We start from the raw sequence: 25,510 nt of genomic DNA on the forward strand, positions 1-25,510 counted from the left end.
TAAAGATTGATGTACGTAAGTACATACATAGAAAATTATGTATCAAGGCAAAATAAGGTGCCTACGTAGGTATTTAGCTTTATACAGGGTGATTCAGGAGAGGTGAGCAGGACTAACACTGCGCATTTTGTAAATTATAAGCAACTGTTTCGTATCAGTATTAGTGAGATTAACGTTAATTTTCTACTCGTGTTGAAAAAAAAATTAATAAATTTATTTACGACATGCATGGTCACCCTTAAATTAGAATACTAAACTACCGATATTCTGTGTCAAATTGAATGTCATCACGGCCTGGTTACTTTTGAAAACTCGTATCTCACTCAAGTTTGACAGTTTATTTTCTTCGTAATCAAAATACTGTTAAAGAGGTTTTATGTTTATTAATTAGGTCTTGTAGGGTAACCATGATTGTAGAGAGTTAAATTTACTCTCCCCAAAAAGTTAAAAATAGGAAAAAGTGTCGTTGTTTCACCTAAATACGACGGTGATCGATCAATTATCAGTTACTGAGTGTGCAGGATTAGTCCTGCTCACGTCTCATGAATCACCCTGTATACCATATACTAAGTTTATACTATTCACCCTTAGCCTTTCTGCTTGCTATAACTAAGGTATAGCTCTACCCCCATATTTATTTACCCTGCCATTTTTTTGTAAAGTTTATAGGTGCCAGACAATATTATAGTACCTAATTCAGTTTTATCATACGAGTAGCTAACTGATTAAGTATGAATGCGGTATCAAATTAAGTATTAATAACCCGCATAAATCAATTATTCGTTTCAAACAGTCATCGACTTTAAAATCGTAATAAAATTTACAAACGGTAGTCAATTTATTTATTGCCTTAAAGTTGTAAAACGATATTACACGCCATAATGACGTGTGTTATTGGCATTTATTTCAACCATCAATGACTATTGATACAACTTTTATGATTGTAGTTTAATTAAAACAAATTTGTCACAGTAAAGTGTAATCAGTCACTTATACAACAACTTACAATGGTACCTACATCACAAGTACCGCGGGAACTACGTACCGCCCGATCTGGCGTGACCATAAAGCCCCTTAAGGCTATCGATTTTCAGTACTCTTGGGATTTCTACCGTAACTATCTAGAGGCCGGTTTTCTATGCCTATTTTCTCATGGTTTGAAACATAAATTATCGAAAAGGTCAACGTTTAAAAGTATTTATTTTCTTTGACATACCTGTTATCTACATAAACGTCAGCTGTATATTAACGCAAACCTGTTTACTTACATAAAATAAATAACAACAATGTAAAGAGTCACAGGGACCAGACTACGCTGACTTCGACCGTACAAATTTGGCTTGATTTATTTATTAGGTACCCGCAAAAAATCAACAATGCGAGCTTTAAAAGTGAAACGAAAAGGATTGTTCGAGATCCGCGCATTGTACTCACCCTTATGCAAATGAGTTCCTCTGAAACCGAAAGTGTATCCATGCAACAAAAGCTATACTTGCGTAACCTTTACATAAATTATCGATACGCATTAGGCAAATTACAAATCGTTTTGTGAGAAAAGGTTGTAAGAACGGTCAACAATAGTTTGTATGCAAAAACCCCCAGCAATGATTGCTCGCATTGTCGTACCCAACACGTTTTCTGTTCTCAAAGGGTGAAATTTGCATAATATTGAAACTAATTCCGTTGACCAAATATTTTGGCCGTTGCGGTAAACTCTACTTTCCATTTTACACCATCTTAGTCAATATCGGGTGTTGGAAGGGAAAGGTTTTAGTTTAACTTGGGAGTGCAGTCTACGGTTGTGGTTACGTGCCATGAGTTTAGGGCACCGATCGTGTCTAGTTTATTTTGATAAGTACACACGAGATATTCTGATTTATATTCAGGTGCGTTCGTGTTACCGGATAGTTAAGTTTTTATGGGCCCGATAGAGGGGCTGAGTGGAGTCGACGATTTGTTTATCGCCAGGCGGCGACAGGCGATGACGCGGTATCGCACTATGTACCGATCTCTTTATGTTGAGGTAAGTGTTACGTTTATTGCCCTATTTATTGCTTTCTGTTCCCGACGTGGTGACGGAACCTATCCATGTGGTAAGGACTCGCGATGTGACTATTTTGGTGGACGTAAGTATAAAACGGTATATCACATCAATCTTTTCACGGTGTTTTTGTAAACAACCTAGTTGAAATTGAGATAATTTTGTCAGTGTTCGTAACAAAAATCATATCATTATCATGATCAAGTGTCTGAATAAAAACGAAACATGCATTAAAAGTACATGTTTTGCAATAGGTACACGCTTTATCTTAAACATTAAATGACGTCTGAGAAATATAATAAAATGTTCCGCATGGAATACTGTGTATATATATACGTGACGGTTCCGATTACCTATTACGAATTTTACTTTCTTACATGCTTCGATACGTATATGTTTTTAAAGTAAAAAAATATATGTAGGTACCTATAATTACACTACTCTAAAATATAGCCAGGCATAATTTAGTACCTACAGGTATTTTTTCTTCTAACTGCTATTAATTATCATATATTATGTAGGTATGTATATATATATATATGTAAAATAAAAATACAATGATATTAAAATAAAAGAGCCTTACCGTGTTATGTCTACTTAAGTATACATTTAACCAATCCATTTTAAACACACTTTTTTATTACCTATATATTTCTCGAAGATTATATTCCGACACTTTAGTGGGGTGATTTGGGGTTATCTTTACATCGGTATACTCACTGTAAAGACTGAGAAAGAATTAGGTACCAAAAAGAAACACTAGGTACTCTACTATGGAATAAATTTGGAATAAATTTCCATACGCTCATATAGGTATCTAAGTATTTTTTCACCACACCAGCTCGGAAAGGCTTACTTTGCACTTCAAAAACTAATAGCAAAGTTGCATTTTATTCACATGTGAGACAAAGTAATCAAATGCAAATTTTGAGTTGTTTTCTTATGTTTGCTTGTAGAATTGACTTTTAAATGATGATTTTGGATGATGAATGTTTAATAACATTCATTTTGATTAGATTTGGTTTGATTTTGTTTGATATTTAATATTTGCTTTGTGTTGGTGGTGAAAAATTTTGTGTTTCACTCGGGGTCAAATTTTGTTTAACCCTCGTGCTTTAAAACCCTCGCAACGCTCAAGATTCCATTTTTCGAACCACTCGCTATGCTCGTGGTTCAATTTTGGAATCCTTCGCTTGCTCGGGTATCAATTAGCACGAGCGGTTAAACAACTACTTTGCCCCCTTGTAAAACAAATAACTATTTTCATTAGGTTCCACGAAATTGATGAAATACGTAATTGCGCACAGTGCGCGACACTTGGCATGATACCAAAAACGTAATTAAACCAAACATTTATGCTTTATATATCGTACATAATGTTGGTTTTCTGTATTTACTTGTTTAGTCTACCTACGTTATTGTTTATATTAAGAGGCTGTAGGTATGATCACTTGCGCAATATTTTTTACATATTTAACATTCATGTGGATTTTATAGAAATGTGTAATATGACCAGATTATAAAAATAATAATAAAACTTAATACATGTTTTACACAAGTACGAGTATATGGCTGGTATAAGTATATTTTAAATACATATTGTTAGGTAATTATTAGGTATTTGACAATAAATGACTTAAAAGACTATAGGTACCTATAATGTAGGTATCAAGTGATGCAACAGTTGACAAATTAGTTTCCGCAGATTTGTTACCTATTCGTTGTCTATGGTTGTCAAAATTAGGAGATATTAGATAAATAAATAGATGGACAAACGTTTGCATAACAAAAGACCTACAGGTAAAGTTAAGCTCATTATAACACCTCGGCTATAGGAATTTTGCATTCTTACTGCACACTTACACAGTTCCAGCAACATATACCTATATATACTACTTATATTTATCCCCTTGGCGTGAATAATGAGCTCATGCATTTTTCAAAAATAACCCGAGTAGCCACCGCCGACCACAATTTCCTACAGCTAACTCAATCCAAGATGGCTGCGACAACCACAGTCATTCATCAGGGCCCTGACATAAAATAGAATTACTGACGGATCGCAGGCATGATTACTGCGAATCACCATAAATCAAGGCCCGCAGAGCCCGCAGCCTGGTCTAATTGCTAGATCTTTTATAATCGTAAATCATACAGTTTGGAAGGGAAGTTTTGTTGGAAACTCTCGAGGCTAATATTGGAGAATTTAGATCGTTTGGCATGCGGACAAAAACGTGGTTACGTCTCGTTTTCTATTAGCTTTTTGCGCATAGTCAAGGTAAAATAGAATATTTTTTCTTGTAAAATCATTTTAATTTCCATGTATACCAATTGCTCTAGGCTTAAGGCCCAGTTTAAGTTTCTCGGACGCAACAGATTATTTTCCAAAAAAAAATAGTTCTACATACTTAGCATTTTTTGTTCAGGTAAAGTCTTCAATAGGACAGGTACCTATTCGTAATATGCCTTATTCCGTATACGTCCCACACAATTTGGACTGTAATTTACAATTTCAAGAATATTCACATTATTCATTCAGATGAAATTTTTTGACAGGGACATACCTATTTCTTCAATATTTAAGAGTTTACCTATTTATAATACAAAAACTAGTAAAAGAAATTTTTACCAAACTAGTCTGGCTGTCTGACGACCTACGAGCTGGCGCATTTTTTGCGCAAAAACTCAGCCTCACTGTGCAGAGGGGGAACGCGGCCAGTGTCCTGGGAACAATGCCTCAGGCTAATTTAGGTTTAGACTTATGATAATTTGTTCAATCTCTGTTTTAATAAATGTGACGTTCCACGCAAAAAGGTACCTTATGGCGGCCGGCGCTTACGTCGCATAGCGGCGCAATAATATTGGAGCGACGTTAACAATAGCGTAAGCGCCAACCGCCATAAGGTACGTGGGACGTCACAATCTATTTTATACCTTTGATCCAATTGCTATTTCATATTAATCATTTTTAAAATTTTAATGGGCCTAAATAACGAACGAATGGGTACCACAGATCACCCGAGGCAGAGGCAGACCAAAAAAGAGTTGGCGAAACAACCGGCCGGCCTAGCCAAGGTTACAATCGCTATCGCTTCGACAACGAAAAGCATTATGTCTCTCTATCACTCTTCCATATTAGTGTGACAATGACAGTTGCGTTTCGATCGCTACGGAGCGTAAGCGATTGGCATCTTGGCTACGCGGCCTGGACTCATTCTGTGGCGGCTGGCGGAAGCATGCACATTGCACAAAGCCGTGACGAGTGGCAAAAGACAGGGGAGGCCTATGCCCAGCAGTGGGACACAATATAGGCTACTAACATTTTTTTTTTTATTTGGTGAGTTAGGCAATTTTCTTTGATAGCATAAAACCACATCTCCTCCAAAAGTCCTTCAAAAATCCGTTTTACGGTTTAGGTGCTGATACGAACGAGTTTTAATTTAACGGTCGATTAGATTTCATTAACGTGCATTTGCATTGTAATAAGTACGCGCATTCGTTTCATTATCAATTCAATTTCGCTGTTTAATTGCTGTAACAAGCTCTTATTGGCTGTTTCTGCTAAATCAACTTCATAAATGTTCTTTCTATAACTATACTAATGTAAACATTGGACAAGTAGGTACTTCTTACATAATAAAATATGTTTCATTTGGTCCAATAAAAAAAAAAGTTTATTTCATAGGAAAAAGACAGTAGAAAGACAAATAAATAACTTATGAACTAAATACATCTATAAATAATACTAAATTAAAACTAACAACCCTAAATATATCTAAAATAAAACAAAGAATATAAAAGCTACTCAAAGAGACTTCCCCGCGCTACCCCCGGCGCAAAGGTGCCCATCACACTCACTGCGTTACCGCGTTGAATTGCGATGAATTGGTCCAATAGGTAATGTACATTAACCCATCCATGCAAAATCGAATCTAAAACATAGGTATATAATAATGGCTAAAAATTTTCATAAATGCCCCCTTAAAGCTACGCAGCTAGAGGTACCAAACAGCCTGTATTTCACGTCTATATTAATTGATAGAGTTAATATAAATTGGCTCTTGCTGAGAGCAATAAACGAATATTGACTGTGCGTAGGTCGCAGACAAAACATCCTCCAGACTTAGCAAAGTCGCACTACCCCCTCTGCCACGCATACGGTAATTTTACTCCATGTTCGTGTCGAAAGTGTCTTTGTGTGACGTCCGTGTCTTTGAACGGACCAATTACGGCACGGGACTTCGCTCACCTCGTCCCGCGCACCCCCGCATTTTTGGCATCATCGGTTGCATGAAATAATTGCTCTAAACTCGGTCTAGAGGATTCCTAGTCTATGGCGTAGGTAGGTATTATAATTTCTGCTGGATATGTTTTCTATAAATCGTGTAAGTAAGTACCTACATTTAGATTGTGGAGATATTCTATATGAGAGGATTTATTTCCGTAATTAAATCTTTAAATAAATAAGGTAAAGGAGCTCAGTTCCGTAAAGGCTACAAAAAAAGTGAAATGTGCATAAACATACAGGGTATAATACATATTTAACAAAGTTATTTTGGAGGGTGGCACCATTGAAACCTGCACGAGCCTCAGATTAGACCAGGATCTCTAGAACAGTGTCGTACCTATGTATAATTATTGCGGACTAATTATATGCAGTCTAATAACAGACCAGGATGCAGGTGGTGCAGGTGACAGATGTTGTTCTAGAGATCCTGGTCTAACCGGTAAAAAATTGTAATAAGCCATTCGTATACATTTCCACCTTTTTGGAAAATCCTACAACAACGATATGTTTGATTTAAGTACCTATAAATTAAATAACCTATTTATTTGCCCGTTCCGATTACTATCGTAGTATCTAGTGAGGATTCTAGAATATAATTCAACGACGGCCATTATCTTTCAGAGTCCCCTCGCTGGAAAGACGGCGTTGGCAAAACCGTAAATAAATCTGGCGTTTTGAGAACCCGGCCAGCATTTTACGTGCATTGGCAAATACTTAGGTACAATGCGACAATAAACTACGTTAGATTTCGAATCGTGATAAATAGAGGCCCTAGAAAACTGTAAATTATACTTTAAGACTAGTGGTGAAGGTCTGGTTTTAGTCGCACTTAGGGGCAGTATCGGCTTGCAAGTCGCTAAGCCAGCAATGGCGACTCACGATTTGAAAACAGATTTATGATCGACCACGATAACGGGCATGCGATAAAAATTTTGCCATTCCAAGGAGCATGTGTAGGTATGTTCTACGACGGCTCCAGGTTGGTATAGTACGTTGGTATACGTTCTCGCACACGCCGCCAATGACCCAAATACCAACTTCATACCGACAAGTTTTAGGTACATACGTCAAGTTATTCAAAATCTTTTTAATTTGTTTCAGCTTCGTGTAACAAGTCACTGGCAAACAAAATTTTTCACGGCTTCTTTTGAGAAAAAAAATATGGTCAATATGTCGCGTTGAGTCACAATAAATCGAATAGATTAGATACCTATACATAGATACCTAACTGAAGTCAATGATAAAGAAGTTCATTCAGAAAGTTTCGTAGACTATTAAATATTAAAGACTAATACGCACGGAACTAAACTAATGGGTGAAAATTATATGACGTATTTTTATAATTTTTCAAATTCGTTAGATTACCGATTTTCTCAATACGGAAGAAATTTCATAAATACCTATTTTAAATTTCGACGGACAAAATTCTATTAGGTACAATATTCTAACAAGTCCAGAATTTTGTGTGTGTGTGTGTTTTTTGGTACCTAATAGTCCACGAGATTATGCTTGGCTTATTCCTAGCAGCAATCAACCGCATAATGTTCAGCCATAAGTTTAAACGTGTTTCAATGAAATTCATACTACAATCTCGTGTCCCGACCGTACTTTGTCACGCACGTCTCAAACGTGGCACACGATATTTTTCCGACTCACGAGTCGCGCTGTCGTCGTGGAGAGAAAACAAATGAAACGCGCCACTTATCAGTCAGTTAGTCACGATATTTATATATTAAAAAAATGTTCTCTATTTACCTATATTATAGCTTGCTTGTACTTCATACCGGATTCTAAAATTAGTAATACCTACCTTACTTATACAGAAAAAACATACTTAAGTACCTATAATCACTGCTATTATTGCTGCAGAAAGAATATACTGAGGGACGGGTGCCATCAAGAATCCGGAACAAGTGTCATAGGTATTTTGTAATCGTCCGATCTGCTTTGACATTATGATGTTATGAAATAAAATTCATATTTTTACCACACCATAATAATAGGCATTACGAAATAAGTAAATAGAATGTGAAGTTTACTAACATTTCACATTCCAAACCGTTTGATTATATTTTCTGAGTAATTATTTATATAAACTAATTTCGGGTGGTTAAGTGTTGTTTTATTTATTTCTTCGTTAACATTTGCTGGGACGTCATGCAGTCTTCTCGTGACCACAGCTGGTGCAACTGTGCAACTCAGCTAAATCGTCGGAATTTATAGTAAAAACAATGAAATTATATCGCGGTAGACCCGTTTGTGTAATTTAATACAAATTATTTAGTAATTGAGATAAAAAGTGAAATCCCGCCCCCTGGTGCACCACACCTTTTGGCCCCTACTAATTTCCTGGCTCTATAGTAACAGCACCAGTCATGGGACATTTAAGAAGAAATTTGGAGTATTTATGATATTTCCCTTATACATGTAAATGGTCTAACCGCTTAGCGTGTTAAAAGATGAAAGTCCTATCCGTCTTTCATGTTTTAGGCGTGTTGTATCAAAGATACTGCTATGAGTTTCAACATACTTAACAAATTAAAACTATGTCTTTTTTCTCCAGTCATGGACACCAAAGCTCCAGTAATGGGCCCCCGGTAATGGACGTGGATCCAGTAATGGGCCCCCTATAATGGACATTGCTCTATCAGTATAAAATATTGAAATGGGGAATAAGTTATGGCAAAAAAATCTATTTTTCGTATAAGCTTTTATCGCTGAATGTATTTTTCTTTCCACAGCCAATCATTATTGTATTAGATCCATCCAGACAATTCTAATATACCCAAACACAATTAGTTAGGGTTTATTGCGATAAAGTTCCCATGGCCACCTCCTGTCTCCATCATCAGATCAGGTCCATTTTATCATAATATTACATTATCATCCGATTTACATAATTAATTGCGTACTTACACAAAATTTCAACTGAATCGGAAATCGAAAAGTGGCTCAAATTCAGCTACCAAGATTTGACCCACACTAACTAACATGGCAAGTTAAAGAAAAGTTTGGAAAAACGATATTAATTTATCCGACGTCCGAGAATACCTCCTGGTTGACATATTTCGTAACTACATTTTACTTCTGTATTGTTTAAACATGAAATTATGGCATGGCAAGCATCAATATGTTAATTGTCCCATCATAGGAGGTATGCAGTTTTACAGCTCCTATAATGGGATTGGGCCAAATACCACTATTTTTTTACATCTGTGGAGTCACAACATACTGTATTGATACCTTATCTCTTGGTAAATGCAATTAACAAAACACATTCTAGTTTTCATCAAGTATTAATTAATTAAAATTTAATAAATTAACTCACCTCTCTTAGCGAAGTTGTTAAGAATTTTTAGTGATATTTTTTTTCAGTGGCACGCCAACTTTTGGGTTGACGCACATTTCTTAAAAAATAACCGAATTTAATAAAAAATCATACATAAACAGCTCTAGGACTCTTATTTATGATAAAAAGATATCCAGTGTTTATAAACTACTTTTAGATACTTATTTTAGAGGAATTGTGGTTTTTTGTCCCATTACTGGTTCCATGTCCATTATAGGGTATACTACTATACTACCTCTTAAGTGGAACATAGTGCACAGCCAGGCATAGCCATAGTGTGTGTGTGTTTTCGTTTTTAAGATATTATATTGTATAATAAATTCTAATTATTGTAACTTATACTTAGTTAGTTTTTTCTTGAGTGTTAACTTAAATGTGTAAATTATACATTATAATACTTAATGCATGCTGTGATTGCCTGTAAGTGGGGGAGCAATAATAAATGTGCCCTCTTAGTATGTTACTTATATTTAGTATGTAAATTGTATCTTCTGTTGGTGATCCTAATAAATAAACAAATAAACAAATAAACAAATAATATGTACATATGCTCGAGTTTTATAAAAATCTAAGCAAATAAAAAAAATCTAAGAATATTTATTGTACATATTTATCTATGGGCCAATACTTGGCTGAAAATAAAGATTTTTCATTTATTTAGCTCGGGTTTGGGTAAACCCAACGTGACATCTTATTTCATTGTTATTCAGCATCTGTATGACCCACGTGTAGTACTAGCTTTATAACTTGTTTGTGCATAAATTGTGCGCAAGCCCATCGCATCGCGCATGCGTCCAACTATAAATAAGAGATGTAAGACGCGACCTCAGCCGTCGCGAGGTCGGCTATTGTGATCCTAGCCATTGCCTACGGCTTCGAGGAATATAACACGTTGGTATCATAGAACTTATAGAACTTGAAGAAGAAAGTACTAGCACTAGTATGCCTAGATATAATTTGTGTACCAATGTACTATTTTATAACTTGATTGTTGTGCCTGGGGCACTGGAGGCCTTGGTCACTTTTTCTTAGTATATGACATTTATGTCAGTTTATAATTTATATAGTACTGTTTCTACTTGAAATAAAAATAAAATAAAATATTTTCTGAAAATAATTGACCTAATTTGTTCTGGTACTTCTAATAGTAACTTAATTGTTAATCAGTTCTTGAAAATATTAGGGTGTTCTGACTTCTCTCAGTCATCTTGATATTAGATTGCTAGGGAAAAGAATAATTAATAATGAATAAAGCTTTGATAATTTTTCAATCTTAAAACAATTGATAGATTTTTATTCTAAGGAAACATTATCATCCCGTGTTTCCAAATGAGAAAACAGGTATTCTGTCTTTAATTTGTATCTAGGTGCCTCTAAGTAGGTACTTAGGTACCATTCATTTACATAGGGTAGGCATTGGTCAGTACAATTTTTCAGTCCAATTGAGGTCCAGTTTAAGCTACTGTTTGACAATATGTGATTTCTTCATTAAGTTTCTATACTTATACTGGTCAGTATTAGCCGGTAAGAGGTTAACAATTGGCACTAAAAATTGGAAACTTTATTAAGTAATGTCTCTACTGCTTCCCTAAAAAAGAAGTTATGTTATGAACGTACACATAAGGCCTGATTCGAAACAAATTTGACAAATTCAGAGTGATTTTTCTTGGATATTTTCTAGCTTACTTTATATATACACTACGACATTATAATTATCAGAATCACAAAATTATTATACCAAAAAATTTTTTTTTTATCAATTCTAAGATGATCAAAAAAATCAAATAAACGCCGCCGTCTTTTTAATTAGGCGCCAAATTGCTGTCAAAAACTTGATAAGTATGGAAGAAACTTGCACATAACTAATTTCCAACATAACCTGTTACCTAATATTATACCAATACTGAAAGGTAATTTCATTGCAATATCCATGAAACAATGAGGATCTAGACATATCTTCAAATATCTGGCGTATCAGGAATTTCGTCGATGTGGTGTCAGTTACCGGGCATTGGCTACTTTTCGACAGAGAAATCGACACCAACATCACTAAAAGAAACGGTTCGCAGCTTTAGTTTAATAATGCGGATTTCCAATATTATTTTGATAATATTTGGAGATGATCCACGATGTTTATGAGGCAATCAGCATGCTTAAGCCAGTACCCTCGAAATCGGACCAAAAAACTTGATTCAACAAAGTCCCACAGTATTGACCTATTGAACGGTATGGAGTGGAGTGTCCAAGGAATTAGTTCGTTAAAACAACAAAAACTATATGCAATATAATATTTCAAAATAAACATTGTTCTTGATAGGACTCAAACTAAGAAACTGTCAAAAAACACTGTCGGATGTATGATGGAGGGCATACAACAAAACTAACGACAGGAGCGGGAAGAAATGGAAAATGATGAATTTACTTATAAATAACAATTTTTAAACAAATTTTCAATAAATTATGGAAAAACAAATCTTGATTCAGCTAGCTTCAGTACCATTAATAGGGTTTTCAATTTGGCAGATTGAATTCGAATCAGGCCTTATATGTATAATTGTAAATAAATGAAAGCAATCAAGCCCGATGTTATTAATTTATATATAAAAAATCTTATCAATTTTATACAAAAGATTTTATTCAAATTTGATAATATTAGGCTGATGAATGTATTAAGTCCTTAATAAATGAAAATACTTACTAAACATTCGTAATTTCCTAATAACTGAAGCACGCGCGAATCCCCACTGAAATTCACGAAGCCAGAGCGTTCAGCGCCAAGGCAACCGACGAACCGCGCACGTCACACTGATTTCCCATGAAAATAACAAATTGTTGCGTCTACGCGTTATCGCGTACGAAAACGACTTCTAAATTCGATATTCGAAATTAAAGTTTAAACTTGGAATGAGAGCGCCGCCATCTTGAACGGTGCGTGCGGCTGCGCCGCGAGCGCGAAATTACATACAGGCTTAGGCTGCGCGCTGCCCGCTTGCGAGTGTAAAAATAAAATAAAGTTAAAACAACGTCATTTTGTTTACATGTGTGCGTGCTGTATTTATAGGCTAGCTGTGTGTAATACCTACCTATATATGCCCGACTCGGCTCGTTGTTTGTGGTTTGTGTAACGTCTTAATTATTTATTATTACATTTATTACCTACTGTATTCAAGCCTAGCATTAATAAAAATAAATATGCGTTAACAATTGGTTTCACTAAAAAATATTATAAATTTTTGGTTATGATAAAGTAGTTTGTTTTTTCATTGAGACAGATTTCAGAGCAACTAAGGGCCCCACGCTCGAAAGACGCCAGATGTGGGGGGGAGGGCTAAGATTTGTACTTAAATAGGTATAGGGTAATTGTGTCTGTTTGCCGTCCAGTGCCTGTTTCCGTCCACTTGGCGGAGTTGCTACAAAGAATTGCGGAAAATTTGAATAGAAACAAGCCTTCTCACACATGTTTGGATTTGTTGCAATCCATAATGTCTAAGCAATATTTTTACCAAAATAAAAGTGTTATTTGACAAATAGCGGCTTAAATAAAAATTATGTAAGTGGCGGCATTGCACCCAAAGCCTGAAAACGTCATTTTGCAAGAAAAAGAAAGTGTTGGCGGCAAATGTTCACGGTAAGTTTATTAATTAATTTAGCTAGTTTAAGTTACGTTATTGGCCCATACTGCAACTTAAAAGTATAATAAACGCAATTTTAAGTGTTTTTTATAGTTTTTTCATAATAATCTTTGATAAATTTAGTGGACGAATACTGACATACTAATTTTGAAAAATATTTAGTTTCCGACCACACGGACGGTAACTGGAACAGCTAGGTGAGTATTTGTTATGGTCGTTTTACTTCAAAAGACTTATAAACTCCTATATATTTTCTCTTAAAATGATGTTTCTTGCTTATAAGATTATACATTTTAGTTTTCGTCCACGATTTTGTCACTGTTGCTTGATTAAAATCATATTTAAAATACGTGGTCGAAAACTAAAAATAGCTTTAAATATTGTTTCAGTTTCCGTCCATGTACTATGAGTGGTGTAGACGAGATTTATTATTACATGATTACAGAGGGCGAAAATAGCAATTCGTGGATGAGTTTCGATTTTGTTCGACGAAATGAAAGAATTGAACTGAGTCCGACAATGAGACGATTCCACGAATTGCTATTCCCACCGGAGCATAGTGCTTTGCTCCAAATATGCGAGGAAATAAGTTTAAATAGGCAATTAATTATTTAAGCATCAAGCATTACTCGAATCTTAATATAAAAAATGTCAAATACCTACGATTTTCCCTCCTTAATATTAAAAAAAAAAATAAAGCAATTTTAAGAACGCGTATCCAGACTAGTCAATTTTTTGCCAATCTGATTAAATTGCCCGATCGAATCAGGACGTGCGGACGCAAACGACAATTTGGCTCGCCGAATTCAACCGCCGATAATGCCCGATATTACCGATAAAATGAGATGCAAGAATACTATATAATTTGTGACGCCAGTATCTTCGTTCTGGGGTATTTTTTCAATTTAGAGGGCTCTAATATTACCATAAATCTAAAATTGGTGATTAAATTGGAGGTTGACGCCAATTTCATTCCTGATCAAATAGGTCGATTTTATCATCCCGTCTGGATACCGCTTGTTTCGCAAACCAGTTAACCTTAAGCCCGCTCCACACTCGTGCGCGAATCGCGGCGCGAAGCCGCGAACGCAAGCGTGGAGTCGAGATCACAGATCTGCGAAATCGACTCCACACTCGCATTCGTGGCTCCGCACCGCAACTCGCGCACGAGTGTGGAGCGGGCTTTAAAATAATTGAAATGTCTATGATTATTAAGCAGTATTTACACGATGTTACAAAATAGTCCTGCAAGAACGAGACATATAATTGTCTCCCTACCTCGCTCTATATCCTACAGCATGAACTGATAGCTGTACCAGGCCGTGTGGATGCTGGTTTAATAAGTATCTGTTTTTCGCTCTCACTTAAGCCCCGCATTCACACTCCTACCTTGTAGGCCGCCTCGTAGTCCGCCTCGTTGGGTAGGATTGTGTATGGGGGTTGCAGACTACGAGCCGTCCTACCGTTTAGCCGTTTGTAGGACGGTAGGAGTGTGAATGTGTGGCTTTATAAAACTGCGTCCTTAAAAGCCATCTCTTTCTCGCTCTCACTCATGGGTGCGGTTGTCTGTTACACGGCTTTAATGGACATACATACGGCGGATCACCTTACACACGATCGAACATGCGCCGGACCGCAAAGTCGCGGTCCGGGCGTATGTAAGGCCAAGCGCGTACCACGAGTTTAATTTTTGCGACACGATTTTAAGCCCCCTACAGACTATGCGCGTGAATCGCGGGCGAAGCCGCGAACGCGAGTGTGGAGTCGATTTCGCTGTCTGCGAACATCGACGCCACACTCGCGTTCGCGGCTTCGCGCCGCGATTCGCGCACGAATGTGGAGGGGGCTTTAGAATCACGCTGTAATTTATCGCAGAAAATTCACTGCGCGCACTGCGATGAAAAGTCGACGATTTGTTCATTCTCGACATGGATTTCGTACCAGTCGCTTGTCGTGAAACAATATGCAATCGTTGTATGACTTTGAGTATTTATACCACAAAGGTGATCTCCTTCTATTTCTATAATTAAACGGTCAACATCTAGCGTCTCATCTTGTGACTCCATTGGAGAAGCAGGTTTCGATATGTTGACTCTTGGAGAGCGAAATGCCGACTGAGGTCCGGGTGCGATTTTATTATCGCAGTGCGCGCGGGGCCATACAACTCCGTATGCTGCAATTCACTTTGTGACAATCGCGTCGCGAGCAGTCGCGGAAAAATGTGACAAATCACAATTTTAAAATCGCTGCGATTTTTTTGTCGCATATGCGCGCACTGCCGTTTATATGACATACGTTACATTTCTGCGACTAAATTATCGCGCGACAAAAAGTCGTGGTGCGCGCTTGGCCTAATATTTTACATATTATTTATCATAGATTCTTTATAAGGCACCATCATACACGACACGAGCTGTTTTTCTAAAGAATTTCAGTGCCTAAATCTCTATGGGCAATTAATTAATTCAGAATGAACTCCCTCACGACTATGACCATACATAGAGATCTTTTCCTACAAAAAAATAAATTATTGAATGACCATGTATATTCAGACTCTGAATTTCTCAAATAATAATATGTATAATATAAATAATATTATCTAAAGTTGATAAATAGATTGTATTAGATTGTTAGTAATTTAAGAAAAACAAGTTAAATATCTGTTATTAATAAAATAAAAGTGGGTAGGTATTATAATTATAACTGGTGTTTATCTTAATAATGCATCTGCATTAGTTTTTCCTATACATAAATTAACACAAGAAAACAAATAACTATCATATATTTAAGTGGGTATTTCATGATAAATTTTATTGTCCAGCTACTCTGGCAGCTCCGATAAGTTGATGAAAACTAACGCAATGACCCTATATACAACAAAACTAAGCCAGTACTAGTAACGTACATAGCTTAAAAATAAATGAATCCTTATTATATTGATATTATATATTATAAATGCGAATGTAACACTGTTTGTCGGTCTACTGAGGAAGGAAATATATATAAATATTTATCACGAAAATAACCATTCTACACGGTCGAAGTCGCGGGCAGAAGCTAGTAACTAACTAAGAATTATCTATATAACATAAAAACAAAAAAATAAAGATAGGTATAATTGATTTTCAATGCAATAATGCACCCTACAGTACTTTTTCATACAGTGGACGAAAACTGACTCATATGTGGACGAAAAGTAGCTCACAGGCGGACGGAAACTGAAATAACCCTACTTTTTCAAAATATATTTTTTATAATATAAACCGTAAATATTATTTAAGGTCACGTAATATTAACCTAAAATAGACAATATGAGCAATACAAACAAATACCTATAGCACATTTAAGTAAGACTACTTAAATATTTTTTTTTTGCATTTCAAAGTAGGCATCTCCTATAATTGGACGGTATCTGACACAATTACCCTACTTAGGTAACTTTACATACCTACTTAAATGCTCCAATTTAACTACGCGACTCTTTTGAAAGTATGTACCCAAGATAGCATTACTACACTTAAACACAAGAAACATACCGAGAATGCGATAACTTATCAGAGGGGTGTCCGCTTGAAAAGTCCTTAAAACGTTTTTAAGACAAACGTCGTAGATATTGAAGTGTAGTTGCTCCGATAAGGCCTTCTAATTATGGTTTAACTATGTCTTCCCAATATGTCTTAGTTTCAATCCACAATGCACGCTTAAAAGTTTTTCTTTTCTACTCTAGACATATTTTATCGTTCAACTAACTATTATATTATATGGAACCTTAATTAAAATTAATTAAGTCACTAGTTCCCTAATTATATTTTCAGAAAATTATGTATGTTCTGAAACAACTAATGTTAATTGTTAATATGTAACGAACGGTTTACCTCTCCTAGCTAAATAAAGGATCGAAAAGGTTCACCACACTTGATGTTGTTTTTAAAATAATTCAGGAAAGCGTACCAATGGATAACACAGATCCATTTGTATTAAGTACCGAGCTATATGACTATTTTCAGTTTATTAAAATAAAAACATATTATCAAAGACCAAGGGTTAAATCGATGTGAATAAGACTGCTCTATGAATTTTGCTTCATCATGCTTTTTTTTTATATGAAACCTCGGTAAGTCGACCATATTAATAGGTAGGACAATATAGGTACTTATATCGAATCGGGTATGTCCTTAAACTACGTCCAAGACCACCGGTGGACGGGCAGCAGCCTCCCTCAAATTCGGTGTACTCGACTGCGATCGCCAACCCGCCTGCCAAGCGTGGCGATTATGGCATTCACCCCCCCATCATGCAGAGCACAATGAAACCACGGCCCCGAGGTTCCGGCGACCCCCGGTGCTCTGGCTATTTAAGGGGGAGGCCTATGTTCAGCAGTGGACGTCTTATGGCTAAGATGATGATGATGATGATATGGAATCGAATCGCATAGCTCAGAGCAGATTTAGCCAGCGAGATAGATTTGCAACACAATATACATTTATCACGTATCGTATTACAATAGCTTCACTTGTAGCTATATCGTATCGTGAACCATGCATTTGCATAGCTGAGAGCGGGTTTAGCCGCGAGATATCGCGCGATATTCCAGAGCGCGGTCGACGACCTTCGCCACCGGTCTCTGGGCTCGCTAGGGTTGCCACTAACATTGAGTTTTATTATGTTCAGGTTTTGTTATGTTTTATTATGGATAGGCATCGCCTAATGTAGGAATCAGACCAATTATTCTTTCAAATTCTATACCTTTACAGTGCATTAACATAAATTTGTGTATAACTAACCTGAATTTGTAAAGATGAATAAATATGTTTTATGTTTACTTTATGTTTTATGTTTTTACTACAGGTTAGTTATATTTCTTCTGCCCGGTTTTGCATTGTTCTGAATTGTTTGTTCATGTGATATATTGGTATTGGCTGACTTCTAAAATAAAAAAGTCATTCATTCACACATGTTTAAGAATCATAATTATTATAAATAAAAATAATATTTTTTGTAAACACAAATTTAACTGACTTCAAATTAATGTCAATATTAATCAAGTCGTGCAACTACTTACGCTAAGTGCTTACGTTAAGTCTGATTGGTGAATAAGGAGTGATTTTTTCTACGCCCAATGTACGAAAATTGTAAGAGCGAAATTCAAAGGGCTGGTGGATGTAATGGCACCACTTTTCAACCCGGCAACATCGAGTTTTTTGAAGCCTAGGAATACCACTACAAGGATCAGAAGTCAAAATACGACACAGTTCTAGAGATACTGGTCTATACCGTAAACATTTATTAATAATCGTAACATTTATTAACGTCTCAAATTTCACTGACATAACTACGCAATAGAAAGAAATCATTTCAAACGTATCCTTCATTTAGGTTAATGTCGTTTCGATCTATTATGAAAATTTTTTTCTTATGAAAATCTCCTTAGATAATAAATTGATTGATGATGAAAGAAATTCTTAACAAAATATGTTAGTATAATAGACATCTGATGATGTGCGTCCCTGGAGAAACTCGGCGTCCGCTTTTTAATTTTGCTTCGCAGCTGACAGACGCCTGAACAAACATACCCTCTGCATACTTGATATCTCCTTGTTAATAAAACGCTCCATGAATTCCTCATTAATTGGTTAAAACTAAACTAACGATTTGCTATTTTTATTGTTTAATATTGTAAATGGTAGTTATTTATGAATGTCACGATTGAAATGAATAGATACCTACGGCTTTCAAAAGGTTTAAATCCTTTTCTAATATGTAATAATTAATCAAACGAATAATCTTTATAAGAAATTAATTTAAAAAAATACATTACGTAAGCGTTGACTTTGATTTATTACAACGCTTTTTTTATTAAGAAGGTACTACAACTCTACTGTTAGTACACTAACCACCAAACTCGCATTAATAAATTTGATAGGTGTTAAAACTTAGTTTTCCCCGAAACAACTTAAACACCTGCATGGATATCAAAACGTGACCAAAAATATTTACTTCATTACTGAGACAAGTATCTTTCATCGCACGTTTGTCAACAGATCTATATCAAAACTCGTAAAACTCATCGCCTATCATTACCCTCCCTTCCAAATATAGAAACGTCCAGAAAATAATTAATTTCACAAATCTTACGGACATCTCTATCCAAACTTAACTATCTCTAGTCTATTTATATTAATCGAGATAAGGGTTTTAGAATTTAGGAAATTCTTAACAAGAAACGATTTATATCGCGTTTTTTTGTTATATTTCTTAATTCTTTTCGTAGGTACGTTTTGGCTGCAGGCCAAGGGCGGTCCCCCTCCAAGGAAGGCACCCTCGAAGACAATAAATATGTCAGAGGAAGATATTACACGGCGCGGAGACGTGGGCTCCGTCTTAGTAAATTATTACTTCGCAACTTTTACTGATGAGTTCGCTCTCTGTAATAACTTTTTACATTTTATTAGCCTGGCTATATTTGTACAGTTATGTTTTTATGCTTGAGTTGAAATTATTTAGCAAAACTTTTTAAGGGTCTTGTTCTAGATAAATCACGTAGTTTGTTGTGAGATTTAATATTAAGTTAGGCGTATATAATAGTAAATACCTCTAGGTATCTGAAAGAGTAGGTAAAAAAACTATTCATGAGTTATATGTATTGGAAGCAAGAAACCTTAGTAGGTGCAATTACCTAAACCTGCGTAGTGCGGTTACAAAAGTACCTGTTAGAAAGACTTAATACAGATAGGTAGAGCAGATAAGTAATGTATTTTTCAAATAAGTTAAGCTGTTAAAATCTACAAAGCTTTTTAGTAAGATACTTTACAAAAGTTAGATTAAGTTCGAGTTTTAAGTGAACATATAGGTACAAATCATTCTTTTCCATAAGGCTGCTTGCTTTCCTTCCTTTATTTTATATGAGCTACCTACCTAGTCACTTTGTGGGTAGGTCGTAAATAATAACTTGGATTATGCTGTTCCCTATAACAAAGTAAGAATAATTTGAGAATGCTAAAATTTAGAAGGTATTGCAAGTGCAAGAAATGCCTCGGTAGATACTTAGGTAGGTATGTATGAAACGACCTACATATTTATGTAGATATGAAAGCAAGTAGGTAGGCAGGAGGGCTGTAGCACAAGGCTGTCGCTTATCGACATGCATGCGTGCCTGGATTCAGTAACCAAATGGAATTTACAGTTATTTAGGGTTATCACGCATGACGCCGTTCCTAATATAGATTCAGATATTTTTAGGTGTGCGCGGTCGATATTTAATTAGGTAGATATGTCAAAAATTATGTCATACTTAATCAAAATTTAAGAATGTTTCTGCCAAACAGTTCACTGGCGAAATTACACGCAGGAGTGGTTAAATATACATATACATATATGTACGTAAGGTATACCTAATTCTAATAGTAAGTATTAGTATTTTACAAATAAATTAAGTAGGTACCTAAGTAAAGGACTAAATAGGCATTATATAGGTACCTAAACAAAGGTACTTTATTTACCTATGAAATTATAAATATTTGATTAAATTACTAAATAACATCTCCTATCTTATACCTATATAAGAATGTAGGAGTAGTTATCCAGAATATTCAGATCATTAAAAAATACTAAGTGCCTCCTTCACAAATCTTATTTCATAGGTAGGTACACTCAGTAGACAGGGAAAAACGCTTAAATATACATTGTGTCTCCGCGTTCTTTACAAAGCAAACAAAACACTTTTTCGCAAAAAAATCAGGAAAAAGCGCGCCAGAGAAAAACAACGACGACTATAAAAGAAAGAGCAGAGTTGGCGGGCGGCGTGCTCGCTCAGCGAGACGCCATTGGCTGGGGCCCACCCCGCTGCCCCCATCCGACCGTAACTCACTCTTCACTAAACTTGCTTTTACGGCCGCCATTTTGTGACGTTCGCCCGCACAGCAGGCGCGCTAATCCATACTGGCGCTGTGTGCGTGACCCGACCGGTTTTTGTACAACCCTAGCGGCGTGACGTAACGCACTTGTGGTCGTACTTACAATCATTTAAAAAGCTGTAAAATAGCAAAGTCAGATGCGATTGTCATTGAAACTTGTTCAGTTATTGAGGTTTCAGGCCTTAGATGAAGCTGTAAACCACAGCTTACACTATTACATGTAAAATACAATATATAATACCAATACCAATTTTTATATCAATATCAGTGATTTCTGCTTCCACGCATGTATTAGGTATCGGCGCTCAAGAGCGACCAGGCGTGCACACTGAATAGGTAGATTTTTTATATTACATATTTTCAAATACCTTAGTCTATTATTCTTAAAGTTATACTTTCATTCAAAAAAGTTCAAATCAAAGTTTTCTGGCTCTATGCACAACGAACAATACAAGATAACAATTTAGGTACCTAAGCAAGAAAACCATAATGAATTTCAAGCTTCCCTCACCACTTGATAGCTCCGCGCTCATTAGTTTCGGGGGTATTAACGTCCTGTCTCCCTAATGAAACTCCTCCATTGATGCATGAGGCATTAGGCAGTGATGGGAGACTATCTTTACGTCTCAATCCCCGTCATTAGGGCCCGCTTCTCTCGTAAATAGGTTCCTGGAAGGGTCTAATTTGCAAGGTGAGATTGTATGTAATTTCGAGTTCCTTCGAGACTATGGAATGGCTCTGAAGGTGTTATTACATAAATGGTGGTTATAAGAAAAGCACTTTGCCTATGTTCAATAATAAGTACGTAACTATAAACCTAATTATACCTATACCTAGTAGGTAGTACCTACCACTGATTATTATGTAACTCATTAAGTCACTATTTTTCTGTAAATTAAACTGTGACAGGTTAAAGTGCTAGATTATTACTTATATTTTACAAATAAATAGGCAGTTTAAGTCATGATTATGTATAATAATTTAATAATAAAATATAAGGAAATAAAATAAGTAGTTCGCAGAGACGATAAATAGACATGTCTAAATACCGACATCTAGCTAATGAACTACCTATTTGTATTCAGCTTGATGAATGAACATACATACATAAAAATAATCTGCACTATAACATACGAGTATTATGATGCAAAAAGTTGTCAGTTTTAACTTAGGTAGGTATGATACTAATCGAGTGCTAGATGGCTAATTAGGCAATGTAACAAGTACCTATCCATTGCCTAACAAATGAAACCTCAGTGAAGAAGTGTTTGTAGGTATGATGTGCGCGACGGTTAAAGTTTTATAGAGAAGGTTTATAGCAGTAAAAGTGAAACGCAGCTGTAAACCGCGATTGTCGCGGCCGTTAATGGCCGCTTCATTTCCGACGTGTAAACTGAAGCAGTTCCGCTCCTGAACGGCCCGCAATCTTATCGTGAAGTGGGTCACTGAGAGATAGCTTCTAGAACATAGGTTTTACGGACTGGGGAGTGCATCTTCCAAGTGAGCTACTGTGAGAGCCCAAGGGGAGCGCAAGATGACATGCTAACTATGAGGCTTTGAGACCTTTAAGTGCTCAGAGGCCCCTCTATACCCTATCTATAGATATCTAATATTGTTATCTTGGCTTGGCCCCCAAAAAGCTTAGAACTAAATCTCAGACATGTGCTTACAGGACATAACCCTTCAATTGGTCACAAATAGCTAGCTTAGAGGCCTTTGGTAATTTATTATGAAGCCATAAAATCGTACTTAGTTCTGAATAGAACGAAAGTGAATTCACAGAGAAACCGTCTTTTTGTCATTTGCTCAAGACAATTTGCATAATTTATAGTTCGATTACGACTGTCCCTTATTTTGAAACGTGGCTCATTGATTGTGTGAAATGATGCCTTTGTTGTCTAGCAATAAACATCTAAGGGGTTAGCCATAATTTACTGTGGTGTTTTGGCCACGGGCACATAATTAGATTATTTATGAGACGATAAGTTTTGAAGCGGCTCTAAGGAAACGTTTAGGTACTCGTTTCATAAATTTATTTAATGAGTATTAATGTTTCTTATTAAGTCAAATAATAGGTACCTACATAATCAAAAGTTAAGAGTTTATTTTCCTCAGATGTCGTAGGTACCTACGGGTATTTTATAAAAATTATACACAAGCATAAACATTTTACAGATCAAGAGCTGATTCTGTAGGTAGTTCAATTTGCAGGGGCAAATTAATTGGTTTATTAAATTACTTTAAAATGACACAACAGAATATTTTTATTTCACTAGCAATAATAGACTTTTGGTAATTTTTTTATTGAGGTACGGTTTGGCCACTGATAGGTCATCACATTTTTATCAAAAAGAGAAAAAACATCAATGTAATGTTTACCTATATACTCATATCATACAAACAAGAATTGATTAGGTATTTAAATACGGAACCCTAGAACTTAAATTTAACCAAAGTATTTGATACTTACATCACAATAATTCGGTGAAAACCCAAGCAGACAGCGTCAGCATTTACTTGACTAATTTCTGATTTAGGGTTTTCAAGTAATTTTAACTTGACACGAATTTATAAAATTAGATGCTGAATCTTCTCTCGCGAAGCGAAGACTGAATATAAATGGGATCGTCGATAAAACATAGGATTAGGTATTTTATCGCCGACAGTATAAAAATCCTAGCTTCAGCTCTGACCTGCCTTTATAAAACCATGCTCAGCAGTCAGCAGATTTCAGAGTAGGATTATAGCTAGGGAATATTTATCAGGTCTTAGGTATTTATTCACGAGTAAAATGTTGAAACTTATTTATATATTTTTAATGTTCTGTTCCACAATAGCTAAAATGGTAGGTATATATACGAATAGCTCTAGATGCCACTTTTTTAATATCTACCTATTACGTACGAAATAGGTGTACCTACCCGTTACCCTACCTATGGTATGGGTAATGGGTAGGTACACCTATTTGCCTCCATGAAAAAATCCTTAATGATTTTGTAGATTTACGGTGGAGCTCTCGAAATATCTTCCCGGTACAACCATTATTCATTACTTTTAAAGTCACCTGAAAGATTGATGCGTTCAGGAGCACCTCTTAAAATATCAGACGAGAGTCTTCGCGGAGGCGGGAAGGTACCATATGCTTCTGATTAACCACACAACAGTTTGCCATGGAAAAGTGTAAACCAAGCGAATATGATCCTTGTGGCAGTGGATATTACGAAATTTTACATTTTCAGCGGGTTTAAAGGTTTGTCCACCTCAGAGGTGACACCCGAACTGTCGATACATTTCACAATTGTCGTAAAGCCTGGAGACGGAAGGGGAGCGCAGTAAAATTATCATTTTATGCCGTTCGACGACTGAAATGACGCGGGAATGCTGTAAAACTGATTTATTGGATACATCCCGAGAGTCACATGGTGAATTTTTGATGAGATCTTTGTTTTGAAATAAAGAGGGCAATACCATCTATTTTAGTCTGTGCCTGAGCTCACACGAAAAGCTCCCCCAAGCCCCATCTATTTAGTAAAATCACAGAGGGGAACAATTTGTATTTTGAAACCCTATGCAAACAAGAAGGTACAAAAGTCATTTACAAGTCTATATCGAAAATTGAGCTTTTAAAAAGACCAAATAGTATTTTAATCGTAAGTATTCGATATTTTTTATTTATCGTTATCGTTATTTGAATAGTATTTTAACCTACCTACTTACTTAATTCGTAAGTAGTAGAAAGGAAAGGCTTATAAAATCAAATTTTTTCAATCAAGTGTAGTGTAGTGTAGTGTAGTATAAGTTAAGTAGGTACGTGGGACATACAATACATACCACATTATGTTATGATAAAAATAATTATGATTCTAACACATCGTATTGTGTAGCTTATAAAAATAGGGGTGATTTTGACTTTGAATTTGTATAATTAATACATATCAAATGACAATTTGACTTGAACAGTCAAAATGAGCTCCCAATAATTTAATTTAGGTACTTAGATAGATAGAAAAATATAGCAAATACTGTTAACCGTCTCACACGACACATGACACGACACATGACGTCCCGCAGGGTTGTCGATTCGGCCATGCAGCCACCGGTGAGTTTATTGCCCATATCTCCTGATTAGGCCCACTCCGCCAACCTCCAAGATAATAAACGCCCGACACAAGATTGTTTACCCACTTACTGAATATATGTACGTTATACCTATTTACTTTAGAGTACTTTTCGTCGAGTTTGGGTTAAAAAAATCTACAGCTGAAATTAAAAATCAATGTAAGGAAT

At 35.8% G+C, this 25,510-nt stretch overlaps 1 protein-coding gene across 2 annotated transcripts in view; it reads right to left on the reverse strand.

The window, feature by feature from the left end:
- Positions 1-25,510, reverse strand: part of LOC134674975 (homeobox protein abdominal-B) — a 140,854-nt gene that overhangs the window by 69,061 nt on the left and 46,283 nt on the right. The window contains exon 1 of one of the 2 annotated variants that reach the window (XM_063533122.1): positions 12,377-12,730. The exons of the other annotated variant lie outside the window; for it this stretch is intronic. The gene's annotated coding sequence lies outside the window, so the exon portion shown is untranslated. Of the gene's footprint in view, positions 1-12,376; positions 12,731-25,510 lie in introns of those variants that run through there. 2 annotated transcript variants of the gene reach the window in all.

This window comes from Cydia fagiglandana, chromosome 2, assembly GCF_963556715.1.
Source record: "Cydia fagiglandana chromosome 2, ilCydFagi1.1, whole genome shotgun sequence".
Classification (NCBI taxonomy): Eukaryota; Metazoa; Arthropoda; class Insecta; order Lepidoptera; family Tortricidae; genus Cydia; species Cydia fagiglandana.